Raw genomic sequence first — 19,878 nt, forward strand, 5'->3', positions numbered from 1 at the left:
GACAAACCTTGAAGATATTCTTCCCCTTTATCAGTATTCAATATTCCCACCCCACCCCACCCCCCACTGCCGCCACCTGGCGTCTGTAAAAATACCACACACTTTTGTCCGGAGTTCCATCAACAGTGAGACAACCCCATACCACAGTGACCTAGCAGATCCTGGGCCAGTATGCCATTTTGTGGGGGAAAATTGAAGAGCAGGAGTTGGCACTTTGGTTGTAGCCTTTTACATGATCTCAGTAAATGATTAAAAACTTAACTCTTTCGTTTTTGGCTTGTCGCTTTCATCAGTTACTCTGATACGTAGCCTCTCAGCTCTCTTTTTCACAGCTCAGTTGAGCTCCTGATACCACCCCGCCCCACCCCCACTCCCGTTGATGCATCCAGGTTATCAGACATAACAAGCAATATAACTAGTTCACCTCTGAAATCCCCTACTCTTGAGTTCGTCAAGGTGAGTCTTCCTAACAAGGCAGAATGGATCCTGAGCAAGAGTACGATGGGCAAATCTGAGTACATTGTCTACAGAGTTAAGACTTACTAATGTGGCTTTATTATTTATTGCAATGTATGGATCAAACACATTTGTATTCAAATATAAATACCAAAACCTATTTTTCATAGTCAAAGAATCTTACTCTGCCACACATGAAAATGGATATATCAGAATGTTTTCGATTTCAAGAAAGAGAAAACTGAACACAAAGTGACTAACATAAGAAGAAGAATTTACTAGCTACTCTAAATGACAGACCAAGACATAGGGCAGGCTTTAGGCACGGTTTGGTTACAATGTAACCGGTCTGTGTCTCGGTCTTGCTTTCAATTTTTCACCCCTTTCTTTCTTTGTGTGCCCTTCTTATCCGTAAGTAGGTTCTGTGAATAAAACACAATGGCTTCAAGAGTTCTAGACTTCACATCTGTGGGTCATCCTATCTGAAGCAAAAGAAGGTCTTGGCTTTCTCAAAATTCCCTCTCTCTGATTAGGTCAACTCTTAAACCAGTCATGGTGGTTATAGGAGTTTATTGTTCCAACTGGCTTGGTCCAGGTCAGATGCTGTATTCTTTAAGCTGATGGCTGGAGTTACATCCTCCTAAAACCACATGATATCCAAATAGAAGTCAGAGTCTATTGAGAAGAGGAGAATGGCAGGTCAGATGCTGTATTCTTTAAGCTGATGGCTGGAGTTACATCCTCCTAAAACCACATGATATCCAAATAGAAGTCAGAGTCTATTGAGAAGAGGAGAATGGGTACTGGGGAGGTACGAAAAGATGGCAAATAAATTGCGCAATACAGAATTGACTGTACCTTTTTCATTTGGTCCAGAAATTAACATACAAACCACAAATTTTGTCACTACTCCTAGCTTGCTTACTTAGTACAACATTTTGCACAACCACTATTTCAGGGCCATATTTAAAGTGTTTCTTTACAAAAAATTGCTTTGCTATCAAATTATAAAACACATCATCACTGTAATCACTGTCGGTGGTGGGCAGGGGTGTGGGGAAGACTTTAAATTTTTAAAGTACTACTGGGTGAATTAACCTAAACAAGATTATAGCAACTTCAAAAGTGTCTCAACCGCCTCCATTCCTAAAAATAAGTTGGTGACAGGAGGTGACTTGAAACACTCAATAAACGATAGTGTCAGTTTTATGTGGGTTTAGCTGTTCAAATCTTTGGACAAAACGAGTTGCAGGTGATATGTTTGCAGTATGTCAAAGGCAAGGGGAAAAAAGGAGCAATGACAACAAAGAGAACGGCCTCAAGACCTTCCTAATGTCTTTATTAGCCTTCCCTAAACACTGAGTACTTTCTATGGATCTAAGATCTAACAAATGAATTTATTAGCTACTTCCAGTCAGTGCTGATGGCATGGCATTTAACCAATTTTAAATTGTCATTGGTATAAAATATGTAACTTAATTGTATTATTCTTATCTGTCTAATTCATTCATACTGAAAAGAACAGAAAGGATTTCTACCTTACAAAAAGTTTCAAAGCATACCTTAGGTGCACATAAACAAGGATGATTAATACGATCCTTCCTGGAATCTATGAAATTCAATCAAGATGTGGCCTTTTCTCCTATAGCAACAGCTCATCTGTACATTTTCAAAAATCTGAATCAGATATATGGATGATGTTAACATCTGTAAAACAGATATTTAAACAATGTCTCAATGTGGTAGCACTGGGAATATAAAGACAAACAAGACAGTCTCTGTATTTAAAGATCTCACAGTCTACTGTTCGAGGCAGAGATGTAAGCAGAAATTAGCCCCGAGATCCCAGGAGATGGAGGGATTAGCTTTGCCTAAATGTATAAAAGGCACACAGAGGAGGTAACACTTGAACTAGATCTTAAATTATGGGTAACACTTTTATAGTTAGAAGAGAGAAGTCATGGCATTCTAAGAAGAAAGCCAAACCCAGGTTAATAAAAAGAAGCGTGGAATTTCTGGAGCAAAGGGTACTTGGATGATATCTCTGAACCCAGAATTATGTTGGAGTCTGCAAATGACACTGATTCTGAAAATGCTAAGGCTTGAGACTCAATTTTACATGAAGTGAGAGTCGATAAAGTACTTAAGAAGGGCAGTAGTGCAATTGGTTTTGCTTTTCAGAAGGATGGTCGTGGTAGAGTGTGGCTATAAAGATGGAGGCCAGCTAGGATAAGGTTTTAAAGCCCAGGTGAGAGATAATCAAGTTCTGGATTAAGTCCATGGTGAGAGTTCAGAAAGGAGATATTTGGGGGCGCCTGGGTGGCGCAGTCAGTTAAGCGTCCGACTTCAGCCAGGTCACGATCTCGCGGTCCAGGAGTTCGAGCCCCGCGTCGGGCTCTGGGCTGATGGCTCAGAGCCTGGAGCCTGTTTCCGGTTCTGTGTCTCCCTCTCTCTCTGCCCCTCGCCCGTTCATGCTCTGTCTCTCTCTGTCCCCAAAATAAATAAACGTTGAAAAAAAAATTAAAAAAAAAAAAAAGAAAAAAAAGAAAGGAGATATTTGAATGCAGAGATGCTTCTGAGTTTACAATGAAAAAGACTAGGTAGATGAGTAAAGAAGCAACAGTTAAGACGACAAAGAACACCAGATTTGCAGCCTGGAAGAGTTGGGTGGATGCCAGGTCCTGCCATTAACTTGCTTTCTGATCTCATAAGTTATTTTACCATTATTATTATTTTTTAATGTTTATTTTTGAGAGAGAGAGAGAGAGCAGAGGAGGGGCAGAGAGAGAGGGGTCAAAGGATCTGAAGTGGGCTCTGTGCCGACAGGAGACAGCCCTACATGGGGCTCAAACCCACAACCCACGAGATCATGACCTGAGCCCAAGTTGGACACTCAACCAATGGAGCCACCCTGATGCCCCAATTTTACTCTTACTATTTATTAGGTACGTATAACCATGCCTATCTAATTGGTTATTGTGATGATTAGATGTAATATTTATAAGCCTCCTCCATATCATTAGTTTTTTTATTATTCATGATGATGATGATGATTAATCAGAGTATGAGAGAGAAGGAAATCCTGGAACTCCTTCTAGGTTTTTGACATAGATGGATGGTGTCATGGATGGTGTCATGAACTAGACAAGTGACAGAATAGGTTCTTGGAAGTAAGCATGAATTCATCTTCAGTCTCCATAAGACTCCAGGTCTAGATGTCCAGGGGACAGTTGAAAACATGGACCAAGAACTTGGGAAAGAGAGTCTATGGTTTAACATACAGATTTTAGAGCTTGTCAGTATATAAATGATTTTTTGAAGTAAAAATAGTGAATGGAATTAGTCAAAGACAGAAGAGCCAGAAAAAGCATTCTAAGAACTGAACTCATGTTAAGTGACCTTGAGCCTTGCCTTAAAAAACAAAAACAAAAACAAAAACAAACAAACAAAAAAATTACTTCTGAAGTTCTTTTAAGAAAGGTCTATCATTGGGGCACCTGGGTGGATCAGTTGGTTAAGCAACTGACTCTTGATTTTGGCTCAGGTTATGATCTCATGGTTCTTGGGTTCAAGACCCTATTGGGCTCTGTGCTGACAGAGCAGAGCCTGCTTGGTACACCCTCTCTCTCTCTGTCTCTCTCTCTCTCTCTCTCTGTCCTCTCCCCCTTCTCACTCTCTTTCTCTCTCTCTCTCTTTCTCTCAAAAATAAATAAATGAACATTTAAAAAAAGAGAGAGAAACGTCTATCATTTCAAAGCTTCCACTTTGTATTAGTGTAGACTTGCTTTTTTTAAATGTATTTATTTATTTATTTCCAGTATAGTTAACATACAGTGTTGTGTTAGTTTCGGATATACAATATAGTGATTCAACAATTTTGTTTTGTTTTTAAAAATTTTTTAAGTTTATTTAATAAATAAATAAACAAACAAACTTATGAGACAGCATGAGCAGGGGCAGGGCAGAGAAAGGGAGAAGAGACAGAATCCCAAGCAGGCTCTGCACCATCAGCATACAGCCTAATGCGGGCTCAGATCATGACCTGAGCCAAAATCGGGAGTTGGATGATTAACCGACTGAGCCACCCAGGCACCCCTGATTTAACAATTTTGTACATCACTCAGTACTCACCACAATAAGTATACTCAATGTAGGCTTGCTTTTGCCTTTGGGAAATCCTTTCAGTTTGGAGTTGGCTAGAAAAAAATGTAAAGGTGGAGCCAAAGTCCTGTTCTGGAAGTTTACGCCCATAAGAAGCTAGACTAATTGCATAATGAAAAACATTGCTGTCTTTGTTAGGGGCTAAAAGGCGACTACAGAGATAGAGTGTTAACTGGCTTTCTTTATCCATGAATATCTCTCATGAAGATGTTTTTTCCCAATATGGCACAGTCTCTGGAACTTCTGGTATATACTCTTACTTAGCAACCATATCTAGTATCATGGTTTTAAACACAATGTAGATGATGATGACTTTCAAATTTTTATTCACAGCTCAAACCTTTACCCTGAGCCCCAGATTCGTATATCCTACTGCCAAATCAACACCTCCACTTTTGTGTCAAAGAGGCATCTCAAAGTCAACATGTCTAAAACATTACTCCTGATTATTTCCTCCCCCTCGACAAAACTGTCTCTTCCCAGAGTTGTTTCTATCTCAGAAAATGGCAATTCCATCTTTCCAGGGGCACAGACCAAAAATGTTAGAGTCATCCTTGATTCTAGTCTTTCTCCCCTGCTCCATATCCAATGCCTCAGTGAATATTATTAGTTTGAACTTCAAAAGAATCCATTAAGGAGGGTACTTGTAGTGAGCACTGAGTAATATATGAAATTGTTGATTCGCTATATCATACAACCGAAATGAATATAACACTATATGTTAACGCTATTGAAATTAAAATAAAAACTTAATTAAAAATGTATATCCAGGGGCTCCTGGGTGGCTCAGTCGGTTGAACGTCGGACTTCAGCTCAGGTCATGATCTCACAGACTGTGAGTTCGAGCCCCGCGTTGCACTCTGTGCTGACAGCTCAGAGCCTGGAGTCTGCTTGGGATTCTGTGTCTCCCTCTCTCTCTGCCCCCACCCCCCCGCTCATGCTCTGTCTCTCTCTCTCTCTCTCTCTCTCTGTCAAAAATAAACAAACATTAAAAAAATTTTTTTTAAATATATATCCAGAATCTGTAGAAGAAGCAAGGCTTTTGAAACTATTTAGCACCCCACACCATAAATAGCCACAGAAGTATCAATAGCCATTAACAAGACCCCAGTAATATCCTAACTGATCTTGTGTTGATAGGATGCTTCTGACGCGGCTCCCACTGATTCCCCCTCCTGGTAGCCATGTCCTCCTGTAATCCCCTCCCGTTAAATGTGGGCTGGACCTAATGACTTACTCTTAATGAATCAAACATAGTAAAAGTGATGGGATATTACTTCTGTGACTAAGATACAAGATTCTGCCTTCCATCGTGCTGAGATTTCTCTCTTTGTTCTTCATGCTAGCTAGCTCTGATGGCTAGGACTACCTGGGATGGCACTGTGGACACCTCCGGTCATCAGCCAGCAAGGAACCGAGGCCCTCAGTCCAACAGCCCCTAGTAACTGAACTCCGCTCACAACTCTGAGTGAGTTTGAAGGTAGATCCTGCCCCACTTGACCTTGAGATTACTGTAACCCCAGCCAACACCTTGACAGTAACATTGTGAGACCCTAAAGCAGAAACCTAATCCATGGCTCAATTCTTGAGCCATAGAAACTATGTGAAACCGAATGTATGTGTTTAGCTCACTAAGTTTTGAGGCAATTTGTTACAGGGCACCAGCTAACACCTCTCTCCAAAGTCAATTCTGAAATAGCAGATGACTTTTTTTTAAAAGTCAAGGCACTCCTCCACTTAAAATCTTTCAACAGTTTGCAATCTCACTTGGAGTATAAGCAAAAACCCTACAATAGCTTCACATGGCCTTCTGACTTTTGTTGGACATGCAAGCATGCTCCTTTTTCAGAGTAGTTACACTTGCTCATCTGCTTGGAAGACTTTTCTCTAGTAGCCACGTGGTTTGTTCCTTTCCTTTTTTTCACCTCTGCTCAAATGTCTCCTTATCAGTGAGACCTTCCCTGATTACCCTATAAATTATCAATGACTTCCCTCCCTGATACTTCCTATCTTCCTTCCTTACTTTATCTTTCCTAGCATATGACCTACACCTTTTCTTGGATACTTGTGTATTGTCCTTCTCCCCTTGCTAAAAGAAAAGCTCTAGGAAGAAAAGGACTGATTTATTCATTGCTGTATCTCCAGCACTGGAACAGAACTTACTACATAGTAAGCTCTCAGTTTGTTGAACAAATGAGTGAACTTCTTGTTCTTTAGCAGTGGAGTTGGTACATTTCAAAGTTGTAAATGTTTGGGCACCTGGGTGGCTCATTTGATTAAACATCTGACTCTTGACTTCATCTCAGGTCATGATTGCATGGCTCATGAGTTCCTGCCCCACAGTGGGCTCTGTGCTGACAGAGCAGAGGCTGCTTGAGATTCAATCTCCTTCTCTCTCTGCCCCTCCCCCGCTTGCTCTCTATCTCTCTCTCAAAATAAATAAAAATAAACTTTAAAAAAAAGAAAGATGTAAATGTTTAATGGAAGAAAAACAAGGATGGGACAGAGCCCTACTCAGGAACTATATAGCAAACAATACACAAAACGCCATAGGAATATGAATTGCTATTAACAATCTACCATTGGTTAGGATAGAAAGCAAAATTATAATTTAATGCTATTATAAGCTAGTAATTTTTCACATAAAGAAAAAAATCTGTTCCATAATCACAGACTGTACCCCTAACCTTGGCTAATCATCTTGCAAATGCATGCGATTAGTCACAATGGATAATGTGAAAGGGAGTGCCAGTAGCTCAGGCAGCACAATCCATCACCAACACAGGGGAAATAACTCAAATTTCGTGTCCTACTAATGGCGGGTCAGTAGCATCAATTTTGTATTTGAAGGGCAATCCAAACCAAATTCCCTAAAATGCACCAAAATTTTGATAACTCCTCTCTGCTAAAATGAACATCATCTAGCAAAACAACAGATTTAACATTGAAAGAAAGTGCAGCAATTGGGAAAGCAAGCGAATTAAAAGCCTAAGAACAAATCATGCAAGGCAATCTTGTTGGTTGTTTTGATAGAACGTCTAAATATATGGCTATTTAAGGGAACAGTATTTTATCAAAATGTCAGAAAACCTTACTCATTTTTTATGGAATCTAACAATTTGGCTCAAATCTCCCTTCAGTACAAAAACTGTATACTGAAAATGGGTCAAAGGTACAATATATGGCCCTGTGTGAAATTAGCATCACATCAATCCTACGATATAATATTTTAAGACCGGAAGATGAATATAAAAGAGTAAGAAGAACCTCTAAAAACAGTCAGGAAAGTAAAAAGCTAAGTACATTAGGTTATCAAAAGACATTAGAGATGACAGAAAGGGATTTTTCAACTATCTGGAGCTAGAGGAAAAAAAAATGGTGGGATAGGCTTACCATTTAAAGAGTATAATGCTAACAGGTGATAGAACACTAAAATATTTCTATTCGGTCTCCTTCAAGTTGAAAAGGTCCAATTTAAAAAAAGGAATTATACCCCAAGATAGTTGAGAAGATAGTAAAAAAGGGCACATAACCACTTTAAGTGAATTTAAGTCTGTAAGACCAAGCCAATTCCATCTTCAGAAGCTGAAAGAATTTGTAGATGGGATCTCAGCACCACTATTTGGTATGAAGAAAGGAGTAGAAGCCAGGAAATTGAAGGTGGCTCCATGTTCCTCTTTTTAATAGGAATATTGGAGTGTTTTGTTTTGTTTTAAGTAGCAGACATAGATTGTAGGCAAAATCTAAGAGTGGATTTATTAAGCATATGCATTTCAAACATCTAGGAAGTAATGTAGGGATGGTTGTGCACCAATAAAGGCTTACAAACACAAGGTCTAAACTAAACTCGTTTGCATTCTTGTTTCGATTGGGTTTGTTGCTTGCTTTCTTTTTAGGTCCAGATTTGCTAAAAAGAGCTCCTGAGCTTTGGAGGTAGGGAACTGAATATGGATTTCAATCCTGGCCTTACCACTTTCTTCCTGGGAGATTGTGGGGAATTCTCTCCCTTTTTCTCCCTGTCTTGTTTACTCATAACACTGCCTCAGGGAGCTGTTGTAAGGGTCTTGTAGGCTGATCCGAGTGAAGCGCCTCACGTAACTTTTGACACACACTTGACTTGGTATTAAGTGTAAGTGGAAATTCTCCATTTCTCTACTTCCATATTCCTTTTTCTCAGTGCGGTCCCTTTGCTCTTTTGGTGCTAGCCTATTTAAAGAATGTGTGCTTTCGGGTTGCCTTCTGTGCTGAGCAGAAAGCTTACCCAGGCAGTTTCAGCTTATGCAAAGGGGAGGCATAAGATTGCCCAACACTGCCTATATAATGACCTACTGCAAGAGGTTATCAGAAAGCCCCAGTGGCCACAGATTGAACCCCCTTCTTCAGCTTTATCAACAATAAAGCTGATCCTCTGATCTTGGGGCGCCTGGGTGGCTCTGTCAGTTAAGCATTCCAACTTTGGCTCAGGTCATGATCTCATGTTTATGAGGTGCAGCCGGTGTCAGGCTCTCTGTTGTCAGCACAGAGCCCGCTTAGGATTCTCTATCTCCCCTCTCTTTCTGCCCCTCCCCAACTTGTTCTCTCTCTGTCTCTCTCTCAAAAAATAAATAAACGTTTAAAAAAAAAAGTTGCTACTTTGATCTTCATCCCAACTTTTGTCTCACTATCATTGGGGGAAAAATTGGGGGTTCGGGTGAAGAAAACAGTGTTGTCAGCCAGCTGGAACCTCAACAAAGATGATTAACAACAATGATGAGAAAATTAGTAAATTGGGATAATTCTTACATATTTTACACTTGGATCGCAGTTCCTTAAATGACAAAATCTTTGCATTCTTTTGAAGAAGATGGTTAAATGTATGGTGGTTAAATAAGTAATAAATTATATACCAAAAGAGCCTTGATTTAATAATACTTAATGTTTCCTTAGCACTTAAGGAACCCTCGATACTTAGCTAAATGCTTCATGTGTATCGTCTTATTCTTCTCTAACAGCCACTGGATGCAGACACTGAAATTCTCCATTTTACAATTGAGGAAACTAGAGCTCAAAGGTTAAGTGATTTGCCCAAGGTCACACAGTTAAGTGGAAAATCAGGATACAGCCTCAGATCTGTGTAATTCCAAAGCTTGTATTCTGACCCAGGGCTTGGCAGACTACATAGCACAGGCCAAATTCGGCCTGTTGCCTATTTTTACAAGTAAAGCTTTATTGGAACTGCCACGCATGTTTGCTTACATATTGTCTATGGCTGCTTCTGCACTGCAATGGCAGAGTCTAGCAGTTGTGACAGAAAGCACATGGCCTGCAAAGCAGAGAACAGTTACTATCAGTGTCTTTATGGAAAAGTTTGCAAACCTCTGCTCTAGTAGAAACCATTCTGTAATGTTCTTTCAATTGAGTATCTTGCCAGTTTCCATCTCGTGCATAATTTCCATCTCATGACTCAAATCTGGCCCCTCACTTAACACTGGGTGATGAGATAAAAGCTGGGGGGCTTTCGGGTGTACTCTTTTATTCAGAAACTAAAATGTAATAAATGACCCAATGGCCCCCATAGTGTTCTTTTTTTTACTATTTTTTCCTCCCTGGAGTTTCAGCATTGTTCTCAAATCACTGTAAATCCCTTAAGTGGTATCTCTTGACAGTCCCGGATTTGACCTTTTGGAAGAATTAAGACAATTCCTAACCAATACAACTATTCCTAACCACATTCAGGGTTTTTTCACTTTATATTAGGAAAAATTCAAATAGACACAAAATATATAGAGTGAACAGTTAAGTCAAATTCCATACGTCCATCACCTAGGTTCAAAATTATTATCTTTGAGGCTAATTTTATCTCATCTATACACTTTATTTCCCCCAGTCCCCATCCCCAAGCCATTTAAAACACATTGCAGACATCGTATCATTTCAGCCATAAATACTAAAAGTGGTTTTCAACACAGACCAATAGGTTATCAGTAATAAAAACTATATACTCCTTAATATCTGCAGACCTATAAGTCTGCTCAAATTCTGGTTTTATACTAGGTCTCTGCTTCTGGCATGACAATGTATGCTACATTTTCCGTCAAAAAAGTCAGTTTAAGAGAACATACTGTTCAAAAGTCCATTAGGAAAAGAGTTCAGAAACTGTTATAACAGTTTGTATCATGTGGTAGGAAGTGATTTCAATTACTCTACCAGTGAAGCTCCAAGGGTCAAGAATGAGAGTCTAAGTAATAAAGGAACATGAGGGAAGAAAGAAAGCTACCCAGGCCGTGATGTACCAACAAAAATAATAAATATAACATCTGCCATATATTCTTGAAAGATCCCATACCTGTTTGTTACTGAGACCATTATACATTTCCCAAGACTACAGTAATGATACAGCTGTTACTGTTGGAAGCTGTCTTTTAAGTGTGCAGGGAGAAGTTATAGTCCATCTTTTAAAGAAGCCAGCACAAACTAACCATTTGTAGATGTTCTTGAAAGCTAGAAGTGTAATTTTGCTCTATGCAAAACAACTAAAAAAGATCTGTTGTTTGCTGGCTCCTCAAATATCCCCAAACACAACCTGTGGATAAGACAAAGTTAAGTATATTGCTTACATATTAATGAAGAACACAACCTCTGCAAAGCTTTGGTAATGTCTCTGTGGGGGAACGAATTCAGCATTAATTGAGAATCAGAGATTTAGTTCGCTGGGGAGCTTGATGAGAACTGGGTAAAGATTAAGAGACAATAGCCCAGGGTTGTCAAAAACAGCAGGCAAGGATTTTTCAGGCAAGACATTCCAAGAATCTTAGGATGCAGACTGTGTGTTGATGTTTTCCATTGAAGAATTGATGGGTCTTTTGAAAGTCACACCTGTGAAGACAATGGAATAGTAAAGTCATGTAAAGTAGAGGGTTAGGTTATCTGTAGGTAGTGAGGGCAAAACAGGCATTTTAATTCCTTAGTGTCCAAACTGTGGGTAAGGGAAGGTAGTTTCAGTTCTCAACCTTTATCTTCAAGTCAAATAAGTTGTCTTCAAATAGGCTATGGTTAGGTAAATAAGCCATATATGAGATAATCTCTCCATATACATACATGTTTTTAATAGAATGTAATCCATAGAGTGTTTAATTAGTCTACTAGATTTGTGGTGAAGATGCCAGTAGAGACTGAAAATGATTCGTTATGTATTTTTCTTCTTCATTTTGGAGTTCAGCCAATCTTTCCTGTGGCTCCTGAGGTGTGGCCCTACTTAACTTTCAATATCCTTAGAGTCTTCTTAGCAACTGTAGAGAACTTCCGGTCACTGCACCTGCAATCATTCAAAGTTCAGATGGTTAACCCAGACACATCATCAACTGTAGTAAAAGTTGGGTCTTTTATCTAATTCTCTCTCCCTAATGCTTACCCCTAATTACTTAGGACTCAGAAATGTTTTGGTTTCTTTTTTTTTTTTTCATTCCTGTGTTATGCAGTATTTCTGAGATGTCATGGCCATTAACACAATGAAGCCTACCCAAGAGTTGCAATGTAAGGCTTAGAATTTAGTGCTTCTACTTCTCAGTTTTAATCCAATATTTCTGCACCATATTTCTGATATTGTTGAGAGATAGAAGCAGAAAGTATTCACCTTTAGCCCAGAAGGCTGACCTATACCCTGCATAGTTCTGATAAGGATCAAATACTGCTGGTTGCTACATCCTTAAAGAATTTCATGACTGCCTGTATATCTCACCAATAGTTAATATCGAACTGAATGATAAGCACCAAAGAAATCTTGAGAAAGTAGTTTTACAAGTAGAAATTTGAAGAAGCCATTTATGATCTAATACTCCTGGCACATTCCCTCCCCCTTGATGATAACCACCAGCTTCATACAGCAAAAGTGCAGGTCCTGTCTCTGTGCTACTTAAATGAACTTACTAAGTTGTACTGTCAATGTCTCAAGAATTCTTTCTTGGCTGTCATGCTTGATGACCCTGCAACAGTATCAACAGATGATGAATCACAGAAACCCTTGGGAGGTCCGAAATCATCTTGCAGTTATATGGGTGGGAAAAATCCGAAAAGTTAAATTTCCAGCATCATTTCCTTAAGCGATCATATCAATATGGCTAGTGTTCACCCGTACTCAAGATGAGATTGTGCAGTATATATTCCCATCTACCCTTGAAAGAACAGAAAATCCAAGCTTTCTTTAGGTTGTTAGTGTTTTACTTAGAGTCTAATTCACCTGGAGGATTTGGTCTCTTAAATCGTAGGAGAACTAACTCCTGAGGTGAGACTCTTACTGATTTCTGAACCAATTTACCCTCAAGGCTCCAGTGGAGTAAGATCCTGGTTAATGTGAACATCTTCCACAGCAGCCCCTTCGGCTGCCTTACCCGACTGACTAATCTAGCTTTTCGCCCTAACAATCTTCCTCCACTAATAGACCATAGACTCTCAATTATCTGACCATCTGTTCTGTATTTATCTTGCACAACCTCTCACTCTCCCTAGTAGTCAGAGCCTGCTTCCAAACCGCCAACATTTCCCTGTTGATTGGCTCTTGACTTTCATATTAATGCATGCTCCCACCAACTCTGTTCTTTTCTTGTGTAAGCAAACTACTTGCAATAAAATCCAAACTCAGCTCATCACAAATTGGCAACTCAGAAAGAATATCTGATGGGGAGAGAAGCAGGTCTCAAAGACTTTTAGACTTGTTCTTGGAGATTTCTCATTAATTTCCTCTGCTACTTAAAGAAGGTCTTGCTCCCAGGGTGCCTGGCTACCTCAGTCGGTAGAGTATGCAACACTTGACCTTGAGGTGAGTTTGAACCCCACATTGAGTGCAGACATTACTTCAAAAAAAAAAAAAAAAGGTGCTGCTTGCTCTTTGACATTTTCTTCCAAGATGGGACACAGGACTCTTTCCTTAATTCTCCATAGTGCAGCTACACCCAGACTGAAAATTTAAAAATAATTGACTGAGTACTAAGAATGAGAAGGTACTAACAGTGGTAAAAATAACAAGTAACTTGCTAAAAAATAATCAATATTACACTGTGCTATTTATCTATCTCCTACTGGGTGTTTATTGCAGAAATTTCTCTTTGCCTGGTTCCTAGTCTCTGCCCAGCCCCAGGTCTGCCTCAATGGAGCAAAGGTCATTTTCTTCTCACTACCTGGAAATAAACTATGCATGACTGGACTCTTTGGGGACCAGATGTAATTCCCAAAGGAGGATGAAAATTTTCTTTCCCATCTGCATAAGCCATGTTAAAGACACAAACTGGGGGTGTTTGACTGGTTTAGTCAGTAGAATATGCGGCTCTTGATCTTGGGGTCATGGGTTTAAGCCCCATGTTGGGAGTAGACATTGCTTAAATAAATTAACTTTAAAAAATAAGACAAAAACTGAACAACTAAGGAGAATGATTTTATTCATACTATTGCAATAGGGACAGCATCTAGATCTGAAGATGAGTTTCTCAGTAGGGTGGATTCACCCTAGACATTTTAAAGAGAGCAGTAGCTAAGTGACAGATGGGGTGATTTGCTGTTGGAATTGTTTTGCAATCAGACAAAGTCTCAGTCATCTCAACAGGAAATGTTTATGTCTATGTCTAGCTAGCTTCAGAGGACATACTTTTTTTAAAAATTTTTATTTATTTAAGTAATCTCTATACCTAACATAGGGTTCAAACTGATGACCCTTGAGATCGAGTCACATGTTCTTCCAACTGAGCCAGCCAAGCACCCCAGAAGACACATACTTTTAATGTTAGCTAATCACTCATGAGACGAAGAATTAGAAATTGACTAGGGGCAAAAGGGGAAAGGTCTCTGTCTGGCCTTGTTAGTAGGTTCAGGCAATAGAGAAAAGCGATGTGTTTGACCTTGTCACATCACCTTTCCTCTTATTGAAGACAACCATAAGGTTGTCCTTAAATAACTGCAAGGGAAACAAAGCGATGGAGAATGTACAGATCTACACCTTTGTCATTCCAGATTTGATCTTGGTACTTAAAGCTCAAATTCAGCCTCTGAGTGAGAAGTTAGTTGGAAGTGGAGTTGTTTTGGAGTCTGATGGATCATACACATTTTTGAATCATATTTTGAGACAATAACTACATAGTAGCATTTAAGACTGTGGACAGGATGCATCATTTAACTGTAAGGCATAAGATTATAAGAAGGGTGAGTAATTCTTGCAATATACCCCAAATCCAGGATCCTAGATTCCATTTCCCATCCAGAACAGCGTGTCTGATAGGCCATTTGGATCAACTTTTAGAGAGCCAAATAGCCTTTTCCTTGAGTTTAGTGGTTGACTATTCTACTTGGTGTGTGATGTTAATCCAAGTGCAACAAGATGTTTTGGCTATGGAGCAGATGCCTCCCTGACCATCTGGGAAGAGGTTGAGAGCTATATGATTGTCTATAACAACATGAACCAGTGAGTTTAAGCTTATTTGTTGTGTTTCTATGGCAGAAATGGTATCATTTATTACTTCTGCATGCGTTTGGAGACCTTTCTATTTTTTCCAATTTATAATTTCCATAGTGGATATAATAGCCTCCACAGCACACATAAAGGGAGAATTAATGACCCCTCTATGAACTTTCCTGAATAACTTATATTTGCCTCATTTTGAAGTGACCATTTAAATCTCCAGATGGACACATGGCCAACAGGTAGACTAGTGATTTTAAATAATTGGAAGTCCCAGATAAGGTTTCTGAAGATGTAAGGGAAAAAATCATATGGGGAAGGCAGGTGTAGGCTTGCTACCACATAAAATGTAATATACTTGGCAGGGGGACACAGGCACTTTGGGGGGTGTAGTAATTAATAATAATAGTTGTAGTTCACCATTGGGTAGATCTGGCAGGAGGCCATAGTCATTACTTAGAATTCAACAAAGTTTGCAAGGTTAGTTGAAAAGTAGTGAAGGAGAAGATGGTTATCAGAAATGAAAGTGCTGATGTGTTTTTTTTCTTATACCTGTTATGGGGAAAGTAGAATCATGAGTTTTGGAGATTTTTAAAAAATTTTTGTTAACATTTATTCATTTTTGAGACACAGAGTATGAGTGAGGGAGGGTCAGAGAGAGAGGGAGACAGAATCCAAAGCAGGCTCCAGGCCCTCAACTGTCATCACAGAGCACAACGTGAGGCTTGAACTCATGGACTGTGAGATCATGACCTCAGCTATAGTCAGATGCTTAACTGACGGAGCCACCTAGGTGCCTAGAGTTTTGGAGATTTTAAGAGACGTCTTGATTATGTTGGGAATTGCTGAGAAGTTGGGGTTGATGAAGTGGAAGTGGTTGAATTACCCATATAGACCATTAAGGAGAAAGTCTCCCTGGGATGTGTTGAAGGCAATGGAGTGTCCATCCCAGTGGTCAGGTGAGGGATGGGTTGAGACTGTAGGGACAGTTGAAAAAAAAAAAACAGAACAAATTGAATGAGAGAGCTTTGTTCTCTTTTTGTTTATATGGTGAGACAGGACAGGACAGAACAAAGAGGGGCAAAATCATTTCAAGGTATTGTGTAATAAGGGGAGCATTGGTTCCAAGATTGATGGAAATAGAAGAAACAGTTTGACGAAGAGTAGACAAAGAAGGCAGGGATTAAGCAGGGAACCCCTGGAGGATCTTGTTTTGGAATCTGGGGTTGAAGCTGACCACTTTTTGATGCTCTGTGCCTGTTTGGTGGGGCTTGGGAAAGCAGGGTACTTCATGCTATTCTCTGCTTCTCGGAGCTCTTGAAAGAGCCTTGGTTTAAGGTCTTCTGTTGGATCAGATTTCTATTTAGGTGAGGCTGCCATCTTCCTTAATTGTGCAACATGAGCTCAAGGTTGTGTTCCTTGTAGATTTGCAGCAATACTGGTGGTTAGGAGGACAGAGTTAGGTCCCTTCTACTTGGATTCAGGATCAGTTTTTCAGACCTGTCTTTCCCAGAAAACTAGGTATCTGACCTGAAAATCATGTAAGGGCTGAGGTGGGAACTCTGGGCAAAAACAGAATTGACCTGCTAGTCATAAGTATGAGTGTATTTAATAAGACCTGGGCAGTATTTAAGGTTATTGGACTGAATCATATTAGATCTCCTAAGGTCCAAGAGGGATAGTAGATCTTCCTGCCCTGACTGTAACTATTTCATAAGGGCTGAAGTGGGAGGAGCAAATAATGATCAGAGATAAAGGCATGACTTTGAACCCAGGAAAACGCGAGTTCCTCGGGGAATTTGGTTGTTTTGGCCCATTCCTTTTTCCAGAGAATGGTAAGAAGGATGCAGTTTTGTGAGAGTAGAAGTATCTGTTGAACATTAGTGAGTTGAGTGCCTCTATTACTAGAGGGGAACCAAGGGACTGTCCAAAGTGGTTATTCTTAGCTACAATGGTGGCAGTGCCTATTTTCAAGGAAAAGCTTCCAACCATCCTGAAAACATGCAGACTATGGTTTAGAACATATTCCTATCCATGAAACATTAAGAATTGAATAAGATCCATTTACCAGTGGAGAAATGAGACAGAAGGAGCTGGCTCTCAACCTTGTCCCACATTTACATTTTTACCAGGATTGTGTTCCTGGTAGATTGAGCCAGTGGAGGTTACCTACTCAATATGAAGGCAGGTGCACTCCCACTAATATTTGTGCAGGAGAACTTTATTTCCTTTGCCATAGTGTCTAATCTCAAACAGGTTATGGACTAAATTGCAGGCAAGAGAAGAGGACAGACCAAAGCAGGTGTCTCCAAAGCTAAAAATAAATAAAGATAGAAATCCCCCCTGTTTATAGTTAGCCTTTTCAACTTCAGGTGCTACCAGTTCGTATGCCTTAAATTCCTTAAGAGTTTCTGTGTCTAAAGGAGATTGAACAAGAGGGGCAGGGAGGGTAGTTGAGAAAGAGGGGTCTTGGAAAGCAGTTGTGTTAGTGTATTTGTCAACCAAGGAGTTTACTTTCAGGAGTCTGGCTACTAGTCTGAGGTTTGATTTTAAGAATTTTTCTTGGAATTCCTGGGAATTACAGATTTTTATCATGTCCTTGTCATCAATGTCTGAGGGCCTCTAAATGTTTATGTCTTTTGGCTGATCCTGTTACAGAATTATCTTTCTAGGAGATCCCATTTGGTTTATGTCTCAAATTAGGTGAAGAGTGAGAATATGAAATAAAGGCTTGATCCCAAGTCATCAGCATGAGTTAGTTTGACATAAAGGATATATTTTGTAGAAATGTAATATTGTCTTTCTGAAAGAGGGCCATCAGATCACCTTGGGTGTAAAACACTTAGAAGAAATTTTCATGACTTTATTACTTAAACTTATGTCAGGTAGCATGGGACAAATACAAGCAATGAAAGACTGTAAAAGGGTTCTACCACATTCTGGCCTACTTGATGTTATTGGCCCAAGGTCACTTCAGGCTAAGGGCTCCAGAAGCATGCAAAATGCATTTCAAGAATTCATATTGATTTTGCAGTCTGATACCAAAAGAACTTCTTGGGTTAGACTCTCTCTCTCAAAATGGCTCTAAGTGCTTATAATTACATTTCAAACATCTGCTGCAATAATCAGGTCTGTGCTAGTTTTTGCAACACATGGATTGACAGACACCATCCTTACTGACAATAGCTCTGATTCAACCTCAGCATGAGTGGTGAGAATTTGTAGTTGGGAACCTTATCTGAGCTGTCACCATTATGTCTTATCAACTGGAAGCAAATGGCCATCCCCAGATGGATGGTGCAGTCTACTAAGATTGCCTTAAATAAGAATGTTGGAAGAACTGGACTCCAATGTTTCCCAGATTTTTTTTTTGGCCCCAGGGTTAACATTTTCATTTTCAACAACTGGAATTGAATTTTCTGAATTAATTATTGGGGGGAGGAAAGGAGGTGGTGATAATTCAAGACATGCTATGATGGTCTCACCTAGAGCAGAAGTCAGTCTACCATCTATTTTTACGAAGTCCACAAGCTAAGGTGATTTTTGCAGTTTTAAATGGATAGAAAAAAATCCAAAGAAGAATAGCATTTCATGACACACGAAGATTATATGAAATCCCAATTTTAGTGTCCATAAATCAAGTTTACTTGGAACACAGTGGCACTTATGAATCTATGTTTTATCTATTGCTACTTTCACCATGGTAGTTGTAACAGACACTCTAGCTAGCAAAGGCTGAAATATTTACCACTTGATTCTTTACAGAAAAAATTGGCTGGCCCCTGCTCTAGCATGCTGAAGACAAAGAAAACTCCCTCTGGAAATCAGTTCCATATTTTTACCTATTTTTGCCAACGGGCAAAATTTTGCTCGAGACTATAAAGGACTAGACTAGGTATTTATCTTTAAAAGACATATATGGGCAAAAGGCCCCAATTCAATGATTGATTGACAAGATCTTCTTCCATGATGACTTGGTAACAACAGAATCCTTAGAAGTGCCTCCTCGGGTGCCATTAGCATGGAATAGTTAGCTCCGTCTTCTAAAAACTGAGTAGTGACACAAGAGAAAAAAACTAATTTTCCTGGATTCCTGCAATCGCTCTAGAGAAGTCAGTTGGAGTTGCCATACTTTCTAGTAAAACTCAGAGACAATGTCATAAAAAGCTGTGCCATTAAGGAGAAAAGGGTTCTGTTAGCTCACTAGTAGGGCAGCGGGGTGGAGGCTAGAATGTGGCTGGTGTGGTATGCAGGACAGGTGATTTTGTGCTTTTAGTGTTACTGCTTGTAGTAACTTTGGTGTTTAAATTGGTGTTTGGCATCTTTGGTGTTCTAGAAGGCAATTTAAGAAGGGTTCATTTAAAATAGATATTGTTCTTGATAAATAACGAATCTTCCTGTCTCTAGGTGATCTTATTTGTAAAACAAGGAGAAAGTAAATGATCATAGGGACTAATCAACAATCCCTATTATTACATTATTCGTTTTTGAAAGGCTTTATTCTCCTTGTCTTTCTTTCTCTGCCGCCTTCTCTCCTCCCATACATTTAAAAGTTGACTTCTTGGGGCGCCTGAGTGGCTCAGTGGGTTAAGCCTCCAACTTCAGCTTAGGTCATTTTCTCTTCGTTCATGAGTTTGAGACACTATAGGCAGTGCGGAGCCTGCTTTGGGTCCTCTGTCCCCTCTCTCTGCCCCTCCCCCATTTTGTGAGCTTGTGCGCGTTCTCTCTCTCTCTCTCTCTCAAAAATAAATAACATTAAAAAATTTTTTTTAAGTTGACTTCTTTGAGATAGATGCTCACCAATCCCTTTTCCTTTCTCACTTTAATTTTTCAACTTA

At 39.5% G+C, this 19,878-nt stretch overlaps 1 long non-coding RNA gene across 2 annotated transcripts in view; it reads right to left on the reverse strand.

Moving 5' to 3' along the window:
• Positions 1 to 602: 602 nt before the first annotated feature.
• The window catches only part of LOC102900073, a 28,335-nt gene continuing 9,059 nt past the window's right edge, over positions 603 to 19,878 (reverse strand). Inside the window, exons 3-6 of one of the 2 annotated variants that reach the window (XR_006597182.1) lie at positions 11,695 to 11,911; positions 11,214 to 11,472; positions 2,019 to 2,163; positions 603 to 1,235 (exon numbers count right to left, since the gene is read on the reverse strand). This is a non-coding gene — a long non-coding RNA (uncharacterized LOC102900073). The remainder of the gene's footprint in view (positions 1,236 to 2,018; positions 2,164 to 11,213; positions 11,473 to 11,694; positions 11,912 to 19,878) is intronic. The other variant, XR_006597183.1, reaches the window with a different exon arrangement.

This window comes from Felis catus, chromosome B1 (genome assembly GCF_018350175.1).
Source record: "Felis catus isolate Fca126 chromosome B1, F.catus_Fca126_mat1.0, whole genome shotgun sequence".
NCBI classification, from domain to species: Eukaryota; Metazoa; Chordata; class Mammalia; order Carnivora; family Felidae; genus Felis; species Felis catus.